This window comes from Trachypithecus francoisi, unplaced genomic scaffold, assembly GCF_009764315.1.
Source record: "Trachypithecus francoisi isolate TF-2019V2 unplaced genomic scaffold, Tfra_2.0 Lachesis_group21, whole genome shotgun sequence".
Lineage (NCBI taxonomy): Eukaryota > Metazoa > Chordata > Mammalia > Primates > Cercopithecidae > Trachypithecus > Trachypithecus francoisi.
In genome coordinates, this window is record NW_022681467.1 from 12,384,747 (window position 1) to 12,405,346 (window position 20,600).

Here is a 20,600-nt window from a genome sequence, read left to right on the forward strand (position 1 = left end):
TTTTGATTATTAGTTTAAGCTTCCTACTAATCAAATTTTCTAGGATAATTACCATCAATAGATGAGTTTAATTTTAGAAAAAAAGAATGATGAAAGACATGAAAAGTTTTCTTAATTTATTATACAAAGCAAGATTAGTCTGCCAGAGATACTGCCCTATTATACTTCTTTTGTGTGTGTGCATGCGTATACACCTGCACTCTAAAACTTTAAATCAATCTATGCTATTCTCATAATTCTTACTACATAGACATAAGTATCTCTTTTAAGCCACAAATGAATAGAAAGTGATCCTTTATAATCAGAATCTCAGATAATATTTATTCATAATGATGGAGTATTTGATTATAGGAAAAATTTATATTTTATAGAAAATATTAATATTTTATAGAAGTTTATCAAGCCTATGGGGATTTTTAATGATTAATTCAAAATTCATCAGGAACTTAACAGACAGCACCACAGATGCAAGTACTGAAAACAGTAGCAAGTTTAACAAAGTGCTATTGATATCAAATTTTTTAAAGCAATCAATTTGGTGACATACTAATTTCTCTTTTAGCAAAATAGTAAGTGTGGTGGCAGCATCATGCTTGACAATATACAGCTGAGGCATCTAGGCACACTGCTAACAAGCCAGACATGCTAGCTCCTTCATTTACACGAGGACACAAGTGAGCAGGAAAGGATGGTACAACACAAAAAGAAAATAACTTGGAATCTCAGGCAGTTGCCCAGGTGATGGTAAAGCGCCAAGCTGAAAAACCTGTGGTCGCTAAGCAGCAGCAAAGACAATAAAGAGATTCCCATCCAGCTTCACAGCAGCTGCAGTAAGTTCAGACTGGTGGAATCACAGCACACCCTGGTGACAAAAACGAGTTACCTCTGGCTGGCCTGATAACTACTGAAGCACCAAGGCCACCACCGAACATTTCTTCAAATCTTCCTGGGAAAAACTGAAAACACGGTGAATAAACTTGCACTATTAGGAAAAAAAGGGAAACTAGAAGAGATTTTATATAATATAAATGCTAATACTATTTTCAAAGCATCTGGCTTAGTAGCTTACCAGCAATGTGACCTTGGGCAAATTTTTAGATTGTCTGTGCCTCAATTTCACATTGGGAGTATTTTTTAAGTCCTCACCTTACAGGATACCATACAGATCAAATAAAGACAATATTTGAAACATGCTTAGAACAGGACCTGGCACGCAGAAAACACCGTATGTTTTCATTCATGAATAAATATGAATTCAATGTAGACATATAATTTTTTAAGCTGAAAAGGAAAAATAATATTAAAAGTTACAATGTACTGAGTGCTAGCTATGTGCCCTCATCTGTACTTTTTTTTTTTTTTGAGACGGAGTCTCGCTCTGTCGCCCAGGCTGGAGTGCAGTGGCTGGATCTCAGCTCACTGCAAGCTCCGCCTCCCGGGTTTTACGCCATTCTCCTGCCTCAGCCTCCCGAGTAGCTGGGACTACAGGCGCCCGCCACCTCGCCTGGCTAGTTTTTTGTTTGTATTTTTTAGTAGAGACGGGGTTTCACCGGGTTAGCCAGGATGATCTCGATCTCCTGACCTCGTGATCCGCCTGTCTCGGCCTCCCAAAGTGCTGGGATTACAGGCTTGAGCCACCGCGCCCGGCCATCTGTACTCTTTACATACATTTTATATACATGATGCCCTTTAATATACATGATGCCTTTTTTTTTTTTTTTCCTAAGATGGAGTTTCGCTATTGCTGCCCAGGCTGGAGTACAATGGCTCAATCTTGGCTCACTGCAATCTTCGCCTCCCAGGTTCAAGCAATTCTCCTGCCTCAGCCTCCCAAGTAGCTGGGATTACAGGCATGCGCCACTACACCTAGCTAATTTTGTAATTTTTATAGAGATGGGGTTTCACCATGTTGGACAGGCTGGTCTCAAACTCCTGACCTCAGATGATTCACCTGCCTCAGCCTCCCAAAGTGCTGGGATTACAGGCGTGAGCCACCACGCCCAGCTGCCCTTTAATCTTCATAACAAATATGCATCATAGGTGTTATCTCCTTTTATAGATGAAGAAAGGCAAATGTTAAGACCAAAACAAAACTAGCAAGTGGCAGAGCTAAGACTCAAACACAGATATTTCTGACTCCAAAACCTATGCTTTTAACTGTACTGCACCATAGAGAAAACTGGTTTTACTCATCTATTCCTATTTTATGGATGAGGAAACTGAAGTGTCTTAGATAAGGCCCCACAGGTAGCTAATGGATAAATGAGGAATTAAGGTGTCTTGTCCTATTACAAGTAGATACCTGTCTGTTCCAAATGACTAAATAGGTGTAAAATCCCATTGCCACTGGGAATAGTGAATCACTCAGGCTTAGAATTAGTCTAAGGATATCTGCCCTACCCAACGTAACACACTGAAGCATATGCTACAGTAAATTAGAGAACAAAAGAGATTTTTCACTTTAGGTAGTGGAAGGCAGGAAGGTCAGGTATCCTGAATGACTCTCTAATATGATTAACTTCATCATAGTAACTGCCAAGTGTAATGCCAAAATGTGGTAAATTTCAACTTTGTTTTTTCCAACATAGAAGGAAAAACCCATATGGAGGGCGATATCACTGATAATCATTTCGAAAATAAAGAGCTGTCTGGCAGGTGCATTTTCCCTGAGTATGCCCAGGCTTGACAATGAAAGAAAAACCAGCTGGCTCCCACCCACAGGTGTTGGCTGGAAGTCATTTGGCAGCAGCTGGAGCTGAGGTACACACAAGCTCTATCCTACCACCCTCTGAAGCAAAAAAAGAAAAAAGAAAGTTGATACTTTAAAACATTAAGACTAAAAAGATAGGGGTATATGTATATTAAAAATACAAGGTTCATCTGCAAGATGAGTAACAATTACAGGCAGAGCTCTCACCCTATATAAACATTAACCCCTTTCTAGTTGAATGAATGAAGCCAAATCAAATGCTACGCTTAGCATCAAGATAAGAATACTGGTTTGGGAACTTTCTTACAACTGTATCTTCAGGCATTTGTTTATAGAACTAATAATAGAAAAAACTACCTCTTCACATTAAGAAGTTTATCATTTACATGTTTTTATAGCGTAATGAAAACAGTGATCATTCCTTAAAAACAGTAAATGCAAATTCATATTGTGAACAGATACTCTGCAAGAAAGCCAGAGTTTACCTAGAAAAGGTCAAAATCCTAGTAAATGAAAAACCACTTTGCATGAATCATGTCACAGTATTCATATTTCATTAAATCCCACCAAATTTAATATTTTATCAACTATAGGCATCTTCCTTACTACAGGTTGAGTGTCCCTTATCCAAAATGCTTGAGACAGAAGTGTTTTGAATTTTGAATTTTTTCAGATTTTTGGCATATTCGTATATATATAATGAGATATCTTGGGGATGGGACCCAAGTCTAAACACTTAATGTGTTTATTTTTTCATGTATATACCTTATAAACAAAGCCTGAAGACAATTTTATTTTTCCTTTGAAGATGCTTTGTGTTGTGTACCTACATTTTGACCACGATCCTTCAAATGGAGTCAGGTGTGAAATTTTCTACTTAAGTGTCACGCTGGTGCTCAAGAACCTTCAGATTTGGGAGCATTTCAGATTTGGGATTTTGGGATTGGAGATATTCAACCTGTAACTCAAGACTTTCTTTTTAATATATTGTACATATGAAATCACCTACAATGAAATATATTGTACATATGAAATAAAATAATCTATTTACTACTTCACAGATTTGATTAAATATTGTCTTTTATAGTCCCTGTTTATCTCAAAATAATAGAGCCTCAAACTTTATGGGAGTATTGAAATTATACCAGTATTGCAAAAAATACAAATCAATAATGTCATCTTAGAGTTTAAAAATTTATAATTTTTATTTCTACATAAAATATATAAGTATGGGGAAATTTCCTCATCCATAAAATAGGAACAGATGAGTAAAACCAGTTTTCTCTATGGTGCAGTATAGTTAAAAGCATAGGTTTTGGAGTCAGAAATATCTGTGTTTGAGTCTTAGCTCTGCCACTTGCTAGTTTTGTTTTGGTCTTAACATTTGCCTTTCCTCATCTATAAAAGGAGATAACACCTGTGATGCATATTTGTTATAAAGATTAAAGGGCAGCTGGGCGTGGTGACTCACACCTGTAATCCCAGCACTTTGGGAGGCTGAGGCGGTGAATCATCTGAGGTCAGGAGTTCGAGACTATATATAATGCCAAACTCAAAAATATTCTAAATGATAAACGGGTAACATAATGTTTATATTATTTTGCTGTGTTTATCATAAGTGACTTCTCAGAATCACTGAGCACATCAGATATTTTCTTTTTGTTTTTAATGGAAAAAGTATTTTCTTCCTTCCTTTACAGAGAAAGCAATGAAATTATCCAGGAAAATTTATTTCTTATTACTCTTCTAAAATATAATCTTTATTTATGTTTTCCTTCAGAACAGAAAAATTTTTATACCTTTATTGAAGTATAATTGACAAATAAAAATTATACATATTTAAGGTATACAAAATAATGTTTAGATATATGTATAAATTGTGAAATGATTTCCACAATCAAGCTAATTAGCACATCCCTAGTCTCACATTGTTATAGTTACCGTGTGTGTGTGGGTACGTGTGCGTGTGTGTGTTTGGAAAACTTAAGATCTGTTCTCTTAGCAAATTTCAAGTACTTTCTTATTACCTATAGTCACCATACGATACATTAGGTCTCCAAAATTTATTTATAACTTACAGCTTCTACGCTTTGACCAACAGCTTCCCATTTTCCCCCCACTCAGCCACTGGCAACCACTATTCCATGCTGAACATACAAAATCGCATGCTCTAAAATTTCTATGAGATCAACTATTTCAGATTCCACATATAAATGAGATCCTGTAGTATTTGTTCTTGTGTGCCTGAATTACTTAACATAATGTATTTCACTGTTGTCACAAATGACAGACATTTCCTTCTTTTTAAAGGCTAAATGATATTCCACTGTATATAAATAGCATATTTTCTGTATGCACTCATCCATCAATGGACATTTCAGTAGTTTCCATATCTTGGCTACTGTTAATAATGCTGCAATAAACCTGGAAGTACAAATATATTTTCAATGTGCTGATTTCATCTCCATCAGATGAGACCCCGGAAATGGGACTGCTGGATCATATGGGAGTTCTATTTTTAATTTCTCAAGGAACCTCCATACTGTTTTCTTTCCATAATGGCTGTACCAACTTACATTCCCAACAACAATGTATAAGGTTCCCTCTTCTCTACATCATCACCAACACTTGTTTTCTTTTGTCTCTTCTTTATAACAGCCATTCTAACATGTATGCAGTGATATCTCACTGTGGCTTTGATTTGCATTCCCCTGATGACTGAGCACCTTGTAATACACCTATTGGCCATCTGTATGCATCCTTTGGAAAATTTTCTATTCAGGTCCTTTGCCCATCTTTGGTGTTTGTTTTTGTTTTTACTGAGTTGTATAAGTTTCCTATTTTTTATATTAATTCCTTATCAGATGCATGATTTTTAAATACATCTCCAATCCATAGGTTGCCTTTTCACTTTGCTATTTCCTTGCTTAGCAGAAACGTATTAGTTTAGTGTAGTCCCACTTGTTTATTCTTACTTTTATTGTCTGTGCTTTTGGTGTCATATCCTAAAAATCACTGCCAAAACTAATGTCATGGAGATTCTTCCCTATGTTATCTTCAAGGAGTTTTACAGTTTCAGGTCATACACTTGAATATTTAATCCATTTTGAGTTGATTGTTGTATATGATGTAGGATAAGAAGATGATTTCTCTTATTTTCATGGTGGATATAAAGTTTTCACAACATCATTTTTGAAAAAAACTATCATTTTTCCATTGTGTATTCAGGGTGCCTTTGTCAAACATTAGTTAATCACCTCTAGAGACTTGCCTTACAAGAAATGCTAAAGGGAGTTCTTCAAGCTGAAACAAAAGGATGCTAGTTAGTAACATGAAAACATATCAAAGTATAAAACTCACTGGATGAAGACCTTTAAAATGCTGCACTTCCATTTAGTGAATAGTAAATATATTTCCTTATAAGCCCTTATGACTTTCTTAATAACATTTTCTTTTCTCTAGCTTACTCTGTTGTAGGAATAGAGTATGTAATACATATAATCTATAAAACATGTGTTAATCAACTGTTTATCTTATCAATACGGCTGGAGGTCAATCGTAGTTAAATTTTCAAAGAGCCAAAAGTTATACAGACATTTTCAACTGTGTAGAAGGTCTGTGCCCCTAACTCTTGCATTGCTTAAGAGTCAACTATATATTCCTTTTTTGTACTAAGCCTTTGAAATCCAGTGTATATGTTACACTTAAAGCACATCTCAATTCATAATAGCTATGCTTCAAGTGCTCAATAGGCATATGTGGCTAGCAGTTACCAGTGGGCACCAAAAGGTCTGGCTATTAAGTGCTATGTTTTGGGGGTAGAGAATTATTATGATTTGGAATGAATTCTGGGGGCAGATGGAATTTGAGTTGGGTCCTGAAAGAATGCTAAGGTTTACAAAAATGGGGACAGCATTTCTGGTATAAATAGTGTAAGGGAAGAGAACAGATTTGCTGGGGTAGACATTTGTTTTTAAAATTAATTATGTTCCTAGTACATAGCAAACACTGTGAAACTCAGCATACAATACACACAATCCTTACATCAATGGTTCTAAAACTTGAGCATCAGAATCACCTGAAAGGCAAAACACAATTTACTGGGACCCACCCTGAGTTTTTGAAGCAGTAGGTCTGAATTCCATTTCTAACAAATTTCTAGGTGGTGCTAATGCTACTGGTCCAGGGACCATACTTGGAGAACCACTGCCTTACATTAACACTTCCTAGCAGATATTATCTCCATTTTATAGGTAAGAAAGTGAGGCTAAGAAAAACTAAATAATTTAACAGAGATTGTATAGATAACATGTAGCAAGAATGTGATCAAGTGCAAGTCTGGAATTTACATCTAGGTCTGCCTCGGCTTCCCAAAGTGCTAGTATTACAGGCACGAACCACTGCCCCCGGCCAACTCCAGCTTTTTATTCCCCTATGAATTATTGCAAAACTTTTACATTTTTTGTGCTTATATTTAAGTCTATGATCCCTTTTGAGTTTATTTTTGTATAAAATAACACTTGGAAATTGAAATTTCTGACTGCTGCTATTATATAGAAATGGGATTGACTTTTGTATCCTGAGACCTTGCTAAGCTCGCTTATTTGTTCTAGCAGCATTTTTGTATAATCCTTAGAATTTTCTACATAGATGATCATGTCATCTGTAGATAAAGACTATTTCACTTATGTCTTTCCATTCTGCCTTTTATTTATTTTTCTTCCTTTCTTACATTGGCTAGGACCAGCATAATGTTGAACTGAAATGGTGAGCATGGACATTCTTACCTTGTTTCCAATCTAAGGGAGAAAGCATTCCAATCTAAGGGAGAAAGCAGTTTTTCATCAAGTATAATGTTAACTGAAAGTTTTTCAGAGATATCCCTAGTATTAGAAGGAAGTTCCCTTCTAATTTGCATTTATAAAGAGAATGACACAAATTCACATCAATGGTAGGGAATCTTAAGTTCCCTTCTAATACTAGATTTCTGAGTTTTTATCATGAGCAGATAGTGAATTTTGTCAACCAGTTTTCCTATATTTATTGAAAGGAATATATGGTTTTTCTTTTTTTAGAGACAGAGTTTTGCTCTGTCACCCAAGCTGGAGTGTAGTGGTGCAATCATAGCTCATTGCAACCTTGAACTCCTGGGCTCAAGGGATCTTCCCACCTCAGCCTCCCCAGTAGCTGAGACTACAGGTGCATGTTCCACTATGCCCAGCTAATTTATTTTTTTTAAAAAAATATCGTTGAGAAAGGGTCTCCCTATGTTGCCCAGGCTGGTCTCGAATTCCTGGCCTCAAGTGATTCTCCTACCTGAACCTCTGAAAGCACTGTGACATAGCACCTGGCTGGTTTTTAATTTTAAGACTGATAATATGACTAATGACACTGATTTTCAAATTTTAATCAGTCTTCAATTCTTGGGATGTTCTCTACTAGATCATGATTTATGATCACTGTTATATATTTCTGTATTTCATATACTAAAATTTTGTAAAGAATGTGCATATCTATGTCCATGACAGATATTGGTATGGAGATTTTTTTAAATACCTTTGGTATCAGGTTGGAGAAGAATTCATGATGATGCTTATGGATTATCTAAATTACAAATCTAACCGCTATGTTTCTTGATACAGGAAGAATGAAGATCTTTCATAAATAATACCAATTACATAGTAAATGGGAATTTATATCATATATTAATTTTTCAAAAGTTATATGAAACCCTGAAATAATTAAACATAATTGCTTTTAAAAATCCCCCATATTAAATTGTTCAACTTTGTTGCCATTACCAAGAATTCTGCATTTCTTAAATATTTAATGGAAATAGTTTCATGGCTATAAGTTATAAAGTGATTTCTCTCTTTTGCAGCATGAAGATAATTTGAAAATCCCTATTCATTGATATGAATTGGTATCACTCTTTTTTTTTTTTTTTTTTTTTTGGATGTGGAGTCTCACTCTATCACCAGGCTGGAGTGCAGTAGCGCGATCTTGGCTCACTGCAACTTCCGACTTCCTGGTTGAAGTGATTCTGCGGCCTCCGCCTCCTGAGTAACTGGGATTACATGCATGTGCCACCACGCCCATCTAATTTTTGTATTTTTAGTAGAGACAGGATTTCACCATGTTGGCCAGGATGGTCTCGATCTCCTGACCTCATGATTCGCCCGCCTCGGCCTCCCAAAGTGCTGGGATTACAGATGTGAGCCACTGCGCCCAGCCATATCATTATCTTTAAAAATGAAAGAGAGGTTAATGTTGACCAGACTCTAGTTAAATAAAACAATATATTAGACTCCTGTAGGGTAGTGAAGATAAACCAATGCTTCTAATATCTCTCAGTGAAATAATAAGATCAAAGTGGTTAGGGGAATCACAACCTTTTTAGCAATTTCCAAATTGTGTTATAGGTATAAAGTCAGTTTTCAGAGTGCTAGAGTCAGAAAAGAAAAGTTCATATTAACATGTAAGATCCTGTCAGGAAGCAGACCGTGGCCTGATATAAAACCAGCGGCCAAGTATTATTGAGATAAGATCATAAATAAGCTGTAAGTTCACAAAACTTCATAGTAAATGGTGGTGTCTCTGGGAAGCAGACCCCTAGACCAAGATTAGCAGGAGGTATATTAAGGAGTACCTTTGGGATCAAACCTATGAAAAGGGAGGGGAATGAAACAGTTTTGGACAGAGGAAAAAGTTAAACTGTGATCCAAATCTACCAACAGTCTTGGCTGACCTCGCAGGGAACTCTGGAGCTAGAATGGCCCTTCAGAGTTGTCCCTAGCTGGGCCAAAATAGATAGGACTCTATATTTCCACAGTAATCAGTCATTGACTGTGGGCCATCCTGGGAAGGAGGGTCACCTTAGTCAAGTTGGCTCCCTGCAGCTGGGAGAGTCCCTGAAGGGGCTGACAGCTATGGGGTGTCTGCCCATTGTATTCCCAGAAGTTGGAGCAACAAGCTTTCATAGAAGGGATATCTGAGTAGCACCACAGTATGCAAAATAGAGATATAAGAAAGAAAGACCTTAAATGCCAAAAGCTTTACTTAGATATGTGCTTATCAAGGTATACATAAGTTGTTTCGTCACTTTATTCACATCTTTGTACAAATGTCACCCATTCAGGACTTTTCCTAACCAACCTATCTGAAATGGCACCCCTTTACTGTGTTTTATTTTTTCATTATGCTTATCACTACCTGACATTTTAATATACATTTATTTGTTTTTTGGGCATTATCTGTCACTCCCATTGGAATATAAGTTACAGGAGGTGAGCACCTTTACCTGGTTTACCTCTGTATCCCGCTGTCTAGAACAATGTGGGAAAAATAACATGTATAAATAGTCAGAGTTAACTTAACATTTGTATTGGAAATGATCATGATTTGTCGTCATTGATAACTCATTATACTGTGGTTGAAATCAATATCAAAGATTGTAAATTAGCCTAGGTTCCTGATGAGAAATGCAAAATGTACAACTAAGAACTTTAAGGTAGGTCATTGTGATGGTTAATTTTATGTATCAACTTGACTGGGCCACAAGGTGCCCAGACATTTAGGCAAACATTATTCAGGGTAATGGGATGGGCCTCATCCAATCAACCGATGTTTTCAATAAAACAAAAAGACTAACAACCATCCTCAGTTTGCCAACTGCAGATCTTGTAACTAGTCAGCCTCCATAATCATGTGATCATGTAAGCCAGTTCCACACACACACACGCACACACACACACACAATTACGTTTCTCTGGAGGACCCTAATATAATCATTTTACTTAAAACAAACTTCTGGCCAGGGGCAGTGGCTCATGCCTATAATCCCAACACTTTGGGAGACCAAGGCAGGAGGATCACTTGAGCCAGGAGTTTGAGACCAGCCTGGGCAACAAAGCAAGACCCCAACTCTACAAATAAAAATAAAAATAATTAGCCACACACAGTGGCATGTGTTTGTAGTCCCAGCTACTCAGGAGGCTGAGAAAAGAAGATCACTTGAGCCTGGGGGGTTCAAGGCTGAAGTGAGCTATGATTGAACCACTCCACTCCAGCCTGGGTGCCAGAGTAAAACCCTGTCCCTAACAAAAAGAAAGAAAAAGAAACAGATTTCTAACTATGAAAGTAAAATACAAATAGAACCCTAAGTAAATAGTATGTATTTTGTTATTCCCTGCAAAGAACATTAACCATGAGTTGAAATTTATCTTTCAAATGTGTTGCTGTTTATATGTATATCTGAGAAACAAAGGGTCTTGTAAAGTGCTCTCTTAAGAAAATCCAAAGATCTAAAGAAAGAAGTATAAAGTCTCCTATATATATTCTAGTCAGCTAAATATATTTCAGTATTTACTTAAAATTCAAACGTTCTCAATAAAGTCAAAAGGGTCAGGCATGGTGGCTCATGCCTATATTCCCAGTGTTTTGGGAGGCCAAAGCAGGAGGACTGCTTCAGCCCAGTAGTTCAAGACCAACCTAGACAACACAGCAAGACCCTCTCTCAACAACGAAAGTAAATTTTAATTAACCAGGTGTGGTGGCACACACCTGTAGTCCTAGCTACTCTGGAGGCTACGGTGGGAGAATCTCTTAAGCCCCAGAGTTCAAGGCTGCAGTAAGCTATACAGTGCCATTGTATTCCAGTCTGAGTGACAAGAGTAAGACCCTGTCTCTGAAAAAATTTTTTTAATTTAAAAAGTCAAAGGACATGAAGCACACCATTATCCAAATGTATTACCCAAATATCTTCAAATGCTAAAAAGTCATTTTTGGATTAAAGGTCTCTTGGGAGTCTACACGCCTACACTCCCCTTCCATTAGTGTGAATAATCAAAAACTAACTGGATTTCAAGTGGAACATTTAAATTGACATCTTCTGATGTTATTTCATCCAAATTATTTTGAGAGAAAGAAATGTTGCAGACAATTGTACCGCTTCTTGTAAAGCTGCATTTAAATGACTCCTCATAAGCAAATGCCTATTTGACTTACATGAAAATACACACAAACTAATCTAGCTTACTTTGGATAAATGTAGATGGTTCTGCTATTTGATTGACTGTTAATATATAAAGGCTATAAACTATGCTTGTTTTAAATAAGAGAAATAAAAACATTTCATTTGAAACAAGTTTCCACTTGGATTTTAAAAGCCAAACAGCTGTTTTCTCAAGCCAAACTTCAGAAAATAATTCTTTATCCCCTGCTCAAGTGAAGAGTATACATTTTAAAGAAGTCATTATCCAATATGAAAACACTTTTTAAAAACTCTTACATAACCTGAGCAACATAGCCCAGGCAACTCTGTCTCTACTAAAATTTTTTTTTTAATTAGCCAGGTGTGGTGGCACGTTCCAGTAGTCCCAGCTATTCAAGAGGCAGAGGCAGGAAGAGCACTGGAACTCAAAAGTTCAAGGCTGCAGTAAGCTATGATTGAGCCACTTCACTCCAGCTTGGGCAACAGAGCAAGACCCTGTCTCCAAAAAAACAAAACAAAACCAAAAACAAAAAAAAAAACCACACAATTATTTCAAAGTTTCTATATTCACAGATCTTGAAGATAAAATTTAACAAAACTTGTCCTTGAAATGAAATTCGTCATTAGGAAGATTCTACTAATCTAAAATGTTCATAATTTATCTCCAAAAAATGACAAATTTATCCCAATTTGCTCTTATTTGAAAGGAGTATCTTCTATTCAGCACCAAAAAATCCCAACTGTGAAGCCTTTTTCCCCCAAAAATATTGATCAACAAACCCTGCTTCTGTGTTAATTATGAACTGCTAATACAGTGCTGTTTCTCTTCAGGCCATTAAAATAGTGGGAATATGCTGCTATAACGAATTTTCCCATGCTAACGGTAGATATTTTCTTTTTATTTTCTGAGACGCAGTCTCACTCTGTTGCCGAGGCTGGAGTGCAGTGGCATGATCTCGGCTCACTGCAACCTCCACCTCCTGGGTTCAAGCAATTCTCTGCCTCAGTCTCCCAAATAGCTGGGATTACAGGCGCCTGCCACCACGCCGGGCTAATTTTTGTATTTTTAGTAGAGACGGGGTTTCACCATCCCGGCCAGGCTTGTCTTGAACTCCTGACCTCAGGTAATTCACCCGTCTTGGCCTCCCAAAGTGCTGGGATTACAGGCGTGAGCCACCGCACCCAGCCTAGATATTTTCTTAGTTTAAGAGCAAAAAATGTCCAACATTTTTCCTACTATTCTTGCCACACATATTTATTATCAATTTTCTCCTCTGCTAATCAGAGCCATTCATAAAAACGTAAGAAAATCTACCTCTTGGTAGATTTGGGTGACCCACTGTAACCAAGTCCCCATGGTAAGATTCTTGTAGACACAATGACATTGTCTTTCTCAGTTTGGTATATTTTATGAACACCGAATTATAGGCATACCTCAGAGATACTGCAGGTTCACTTCCAGACCGCTTTTATAAAACAAATATTGCAATAAAGCGAGTCACACAAATTTCTTGGTTTCCCAGTGCATATAAAATTAGGTTTACACTAAATTGTAGTCTATTAAGTGTGCAATGACATTATGTCTAAAAACACAAAGCACATAACTTAATTTTAAAAATACTTCATTGCCAAAACATGCTAACAATCATCTAAGTCCTCAGCAAGTCATAACTTTTGGGGGGATAGAAGGTCTTGGCTTGATATTGATGGCTACTGACCAATCAAGATAGTGGCTGCTAAAGGTTTGGTTTGCTGTGGTAATCTCTTAAATAAGGCAATGAAATTTAAAACATCAATTTACTGCTTTTCATGAAAGATTTCTCCACAATATGTCATGCTATTTAATAGCATTTTACTCAGAGTAGAACTTCTTTCAAATTTGCAGTCAATCCTCTCAAACCCTGCTCTGCTTTATCAACTAAGTTTATGTAATATTCCAAATCCTATGTTGTCATTTCAACAATATTCACAGCATCTTCATCAGGACTAGATTCCATCTCAAGAAACTACTTTCTTTACTCATCCATAAGAAGCAATGCCTCATCAGTTCAAGTTTTATTGCAAGATTGAAATAATTCAGTTCATCTTCAGACTTTCACTTCTAATTCTAATACTCTTGCTATTTCCATGATGTCTGCTATGACTTCCTCCACTGAAGCCTTGAACTTGAATGGACCTCAAAGTCATCCACAAGGGTTAGAATCAACTTCTTCCAGATTTCTGTTCATGTTAATATTGTGACCTCCTTCCATGAATTACAAATGTTCTTAATGGCATCTAGAATGGTTACTCCTTTCTCTAGAAGCTTTCCAATTACTTTGTCCATATCCATCAAAGGAAACACTATCTATGGCAATTATAGCCTTATAAAATATATTTCTTAGATAATAAAACTTAAAAGTTGAAATTATTCCTTGGTGCATGGCCTGAAGAATAGATGTTGTGTTAACATGACTGCTCTTTGTACATCTTCATCAGAATTGTTGGGTAACTAGGTGCATTGTCAATGAAAAGTAATATTTTGAAAGGAATCTTTTATTCTGAGCAGTAGGTCTGAAAAATGGGTGTAAATATTCAGTAAGCCATGCCACAAACAGGTATGCTGTCATCCAGGCATTGTGATTCTGCTTATAGAGCACAGGCAGAGTAGATTCAGCATTAATATTAAGGGCCCTAGGATTTTGTAAATGTTGAATGAGCACTGGCTTCAACTTAAAGTCACCAGCTGCATTAATCCCTACCAAGAGTGTCATTCTGTCCTTTGACACTTTGAGCCAAGCATCAACTTCGTCTCTCTAGCTATTAAAGTCTTAAATGGTATCATCTTCTAGTAAAAGGCTGTTTCATGTACACTGTGAAAATCTGTTGTTTATTGTAACCACCTTCATCAATTATCTTAGCTAGGTCTTCTGGATAACTTGCTTCAGCTTCTACATCAGCACTTGCAGCTTCACCTTGCACTTTTATGTTACGGACATAGCTTCTTTTCTTAAACCTCATAAACCAAACTCTGGTAGCCTCAAACTTTCCTGTTTTTTGTTTGTTTGTTTGTTTTTGGTACAAGTGGCAAATATATTCCTTTTTATAAAGTTTTCTCCAATGTATTTCAATAATGAAGGTATTTTGTTTTATTTTATTCCACTGTTGTTCATAGTTTGAACCCTACACACTCCCTTCCCTTTCATCTCAAAGGGAGCTCATTTGTATGCAGCCGCACACTCATCATAGTATAAAAATGAGGTGGGATCTGCTCCCAGAATCTTCTTAGGATTTGGTTCCTTGTTGGGCTCTCCAGCGAAAGCATCAAAAGTAATTCTGTCTCCATTAGGAGGGGCCAAGATTTCAATTTTCTCTGGTGAGCAAGCACACATGACCACTGCTTGAGATAATACTCCCCTCATCTTTGTAGGTTTCAGGTTACACAGTAAAATCACCATCTGATTTTGCATCTGTTCAAGAGGAACGTGATTCTCCAGACCACTGACAATTGTTCTTGGGATATTTCCCCAACAACTACATCTTCTACATACAAAGAATCTGCATCAGGATATTTTCTGATAGTTTTGATGCAACCAATTCAAAGATCTAGATGGGAAACATTTATTGACTTAGAGTTGGTGCTTCCTGCTATTGGTGCTTCCCGTTTTTTCTCCTTCTCTCCTTTCTTTTCAAGTTTCTCTTTTGCTTTCTTTTCTTCTCCTGCTCCTCTTTTTATCTGTTCTTTGATACCAGAAGATATGGTTGTTACTGGTGTAGATTGTATCATATTTTCAGAAATCACATAATTAGCGTGCAGCGGAGTACCAGATGGAAATGGTATTTGCTTCATTCTGTTTTGAATTTCTGCCTGAATTAGCTCTTGTTTCCATTCAATTTCCTCCTTCACTTTGGCAGGTCCTACTCAAAGTTTCTTCTCTTCCCTCAAATTTGCCTACAAAATGGCTTTTTCCTTATGTAGAGCAACTTGCTGCTTAAGATATTCAAAGATTTGATCCACCTCTGTATCCTTCTGCTCCAGCCTCCTCAGAACAGCATAATTATTTGCCATTTTTGCCAAGAGACAACAGAAAATCATGAAGCAGTGGACAGGGGTTCTGAGGCAGCCTCAGCAAGAAGCAGGTAGGGATAGCTACCTGCACACCATGGCCCAAACTTTTTTTATGGTTTCCTCACCTCTCTTGGCCTTCACAGTATTGAAGAGAGTTAGGGCCTTACAATGAGGCTATGGCATAAGGGAACATTGTGGCTGATTTTATCATCTATCCAGACCAATAAAATGTTCTCTTTATCAGCAACAAGGCTGCTTCACTTCCTTATTATTCATGTGTTCTCTGGAGTAGCACTTTTCATTTCCTCCAGGAACTTTTCATTTGCATTCATAACTCTGCCAACTGGCGCAAGAGGCCTCATTTTCGGCCTCTTGCCTTTTGACATGTCTTCCTCACTATGTTTAATCATTTCCAGCTTTTGATTGAAAGTGAGAGACATGTGACTCTTCCTTTCACTTGAACACTTAGAGGCCACTGCAGGGTTATTAACTGGCCTAATTTCAATACCGTTGTGTCTCAGAGAATAAGCAGGCCGGAGGAGAGGGAAAGAGATGGGGGATCGGCCAGTTGATGGAGCAGTCAGAACACACACATTTACCGATTAAGTTCACTGTCTTCTCTGGGTGCGGTTGGTGGTACCCCAAAACAGTTACAATGGTAACATCAAAGACCACTTGTCCCAGGTCACCATAACAGATAAAATAATAATGAAAAAGAAATATACACAACTATTATGTGCCCATAATAATTAAAAATTTTAAAAATTTTTAATGAAAACTTTTAAATATTACAATTACCAAAATTTGACACGGAGACACAAAGTGCCTACGCCATTGGAAAATACAGTGCCAACAGGTGTGCTCAGCACAGGGTTACCACAAACCATCAATTTGTTTTAAAAAATTAACAAACACACATCCACAATATGGAACACAGTAAAGCAAAGCACAATAAATGAGGTATGCCTACATGTACCCCCAAAATTCATATGTTGAATCCCTAACCCCCATTACCTTAGAATGTGTTTATATTTGTATAGGGCCTTTAAAGATGTAATTAAGTTAAAATGACGCCGTTAGGGTGGGCCCTGATCCAATTTGACTGGTGTCCTTACAAGAAGTAGAGATGAGAACATACAGAGACACCAGGGAAGCGCACGCACAGAGAAAAGGACACGTGATGTCATAGCAAGAGAGCAGCCATCTGCAAGCCAAGGAGAAAGACCTCAGGAGAAACTAAACCTGCTGATCTGATCTTGGACTGCCACCCTTCAGAACTGTGAGAAAAATAAAATTTTGTTTTTAAGTCACCCCGTCTGTGGTATTTTGTTGTGGCAGCTATAGTAAACTAAAACAGAATACATGGGTACATTCGCTTCATGTAACACTCAGGCTTCTATAATCCTGACATTCTGAGGGGAAAAAAGGGTGTATCAAGTCACCAACTAAAATGTAGCCAAGAGAGTACGATAACAAAACAAGACGCTGAATATTTCAGAAGTTCTTCATTGGTATCTAGAAGTTATTCTAGTTTAATTCAATCAAATCCAATCCAGTGCAACCCAATCCAATAAAGTGGGTATTTCTTTTGAACAACTCCAGGGATTCAAAGACAAATGAAACATGATCTTTACCCTATTTTGCTGCTAGTTTTTTTTTTCTGAGGATATATTTAAAAAGTGTTATGCTGTATACTTGTGAAACTATAGAAAATAGACCAAATTATTTTCTAATGCATCATTAAATGATAAAAGTGTGTTATAAACACTATATGCAAAATGACCCTATTTCATAAATATGTACGTGCATGTACAGAGTGTGTGTACATGTATTACACACTGGAAAAACCACAGGAAATACACATACAAAAATATTAAGAAGTGTTCTAAGTGGTACAATTATGGTAATTCTAATTTTTCTTTTTGTTTATCTTTACTGAACACTTTTTTTGTTTTAGAAAAAAAGCATTATGAATTTTAAAAGTGATCTTACCCCAACAAAGGTAGCCTAAGCCTGAAATTATACAAGATTAGCCCCACAAAAATGAAGGGAGTAGTGGCTGTCAAGATTTTAGAATTTCACTCTAAATTCTATGAGTTTGCTTATTTTTTACTGTGGTAAATCTTAACATAAAGTTAACTTTTTGAAAGTGTAAGTGAAATCTAGTTGTATATAGAACATTCAAAATGTTGTGCAACCACCACCTTTATCTAGTTTCAAGACATTTCATCTCAGATCCATTAAATCTCGTATCCATTAAATAGTCACTCCCTATCCCCTGCTTTGTCATCCCCTGGGTACTACCATTCTGCTTTCTGCCTCCATTACCTATTCTGGGTCATTCACATAAATGAAATTCTACAATATGTAACCTTTTGTGTCTGGCTTCTTTCACTCAGAACAATGTTTTTGAGATTCATCCACATTGTAGCATATCTATTTCATTCCCTTCTACAGCTCAATAATATTTCATTGTGTGGATAGACCACATTTTGTGTATCCATTCATCAGCAGATGAACATTTGGGTTGTTTCCACTTTTGGGCTATGAGAAAAAAATGCTGCTATGGACATTCATGTCAAAGTTCTTTTGAAAACATATGTTTTTAATTATCTTGGGCATCATACCTAGGCGTGAAATGGCTGGGTCATTCCATGGTTAAGTTTATATTTAACTTTTTGAGGAATCCTCAAAATGTTTTCTACAGTGGCTCCACTATTTTACATTCCTACCAGCCATGTCAGAGTGTTCCAATTTCTCAGCATCCTCTCCAACACTTTTTATTCCACTCTCACCACCTCCTTTATTTTTGTCATAGCCATCCTGGTATCTCATTATGGTCGGTTAGGTTATAATACTCTACACACATCTGACATTTCAGTTTCAGGATCATGTAAGAAGTGCCTAACAATTGTACCAAGTTCTGTGATGAAATTTTTAAATAAATCAATATCCACTAGGAAGAGGATAAGGCTAGGGTTATTTTAATTAGTCAATTCAGCTAATGCTAAATTTAGGACATGGGAGGTGAAAGAGGGACACATTAGCCCATTAAGTCCCTAGTGGATATCTGGTCTTAATGGGTAAGTAGGAGCTCACATGGTATATTCTCTCTAAAGGTGGCCTAAGCCATGGAATGAAATAATGAAGTTTCAATTCAATTAGGCATCCCAAAAGAAATGAAATAAAAAACAGCTTGACACCAATTTCAAGAAACATTCAATAAAATGGTATATATTGGTCACATTTCCTCAAAAAGAATTTTACGCATGCACTAGGAAGTGGATGCAGCTTATACTCAATTTATACAAATAGAAAATAAATCGTCCTTTGAAGACTGCCATTTGCTTTTTGGAGCAAAGAAAACATGGTTCAAGAGAAAAAAAATGGAAAAAATACCACTGATACTACCATAAATTTCCATTTATTTTCAAAAATTAAACATACATGAAAGAAGAAAGAACTAAAATGCAAGTGGCAGGAGAGAGAGATTTTAAATACCACTAGGGAAAGGTAAGCATCTTCAGGCAACTACTAAGTTGTATCCCTAAGAAATTTCAGGGGAATTTTACCACTGCTGATCACAGACATATTTTTATTTCCCCATTCCTTACTTACTCTCTTCACTATTTCCTATTCTTCCTTGATTCCTCCCTTCCTTCCCTTGCCTAAGCATTAAATCTGCCAGAAACCACTGACATTCATCAGCCTTTACAGTACACTCAAGGGCCAGAAATGCCATCATTCTGAAACAATGATGATTACCTCTATCTTCAGATGAGATTTGATTTTCTAAAGCCCACTATTTTAGAAGGCTTCATTAGGTAGGCTGGTATCTAGGGAGGCAGAACTTGATATTTTCTTGTCCAAGGGAGACTAACGATATGCCACACTGTGAGATTTCTTCAAAGGGCCTAGGTGACCAGGTGAAGCACGGAGCTGGGGTCTTAGTTATCTTCCCTACATCTTTACCATGGATGCTGCAGTGCTGATGAAGGTGAGGCTCCTTCAATAAGGAGCATTTCAGTAGCAGAGAAAGAGTATGATCAATGCCACACAGCAGCTGAGAAATAGTTTGTTGATATGTCCAGAAATATAGAGAGAGTGCACATTGGAGAGATAACTAAAGGTCCCATATGATTTATCAGGGACAAAAATAGGAGCTTCAATTAATCAATAATAATGTGACTTTATTTGTATAAATAAAGTTTTGTAACATTCAGACTATGTTTGGTTAAAATAAGGGCCATAGGTTAAGAATTGAATACTTTCTGACAATCAGATTACACTCATGGCTATGCTTCAAGTACTAAAATTATGTACCCTATTGTCCGCATTTGTTCATGAAACAGGATAACTTCTCTGTGGTACCATACTACAGAACTAGCCTCATTCTCTTGCTTGATAACAATCTCATCCAAAAACACTAGTTTGGTGCCAGGCCTGAGTTAAACTACAATGTGGAAGAATATGCCACTGTCTGTAATCCTGTATAACGGATGTATTTCTCACACACTGGAAAGGAGTTTTATGAACCAGATAGACACAGACACTGTGTGGATAAGAGGGGTGCACCTAACAACCCCAGGAGTCTAAGATGGGAAAGTCAAGGTGACAAAACTGGAAAGTGAACAGATGCAAGCATTCTACAGTTGTTCAGAACTTCTGCACAAGATACTGCTCACCTATTTATTGTCTCCTATCCAAATATGTACTATTCACAGAAGCAGAGAAAGAGTTTGCTGGAAGGTAATTTTCAAATATTCGTTCTGATACTCCCTTGAGAAGGAATTAGTGATCTTATCATGGGGAAAATAGACACCCTTTAATTGGATCGTCCTTGGGAATCT

General features: G+C 36.9%; 1 protein-coding gene and 1 pseudogene across 2 annotated transcripts in view; both read right to left on the minus strand.

Annotated features, from left to right (window-relative positions):
• Positions 1-20,600, minus strand: part of MACROD2 (mono-ADP ribosylhydrolase 2) — a 2,183,277-nt gene that overhangs the window by 2,027,361 nt on the left and 135,316 nt on the right. The gene's annotated exons all lie outside the window — the stretch shown is intronic.
• Positions 14,831-15,822, minus strand: LOC117068433 (annotated as a pseudogene).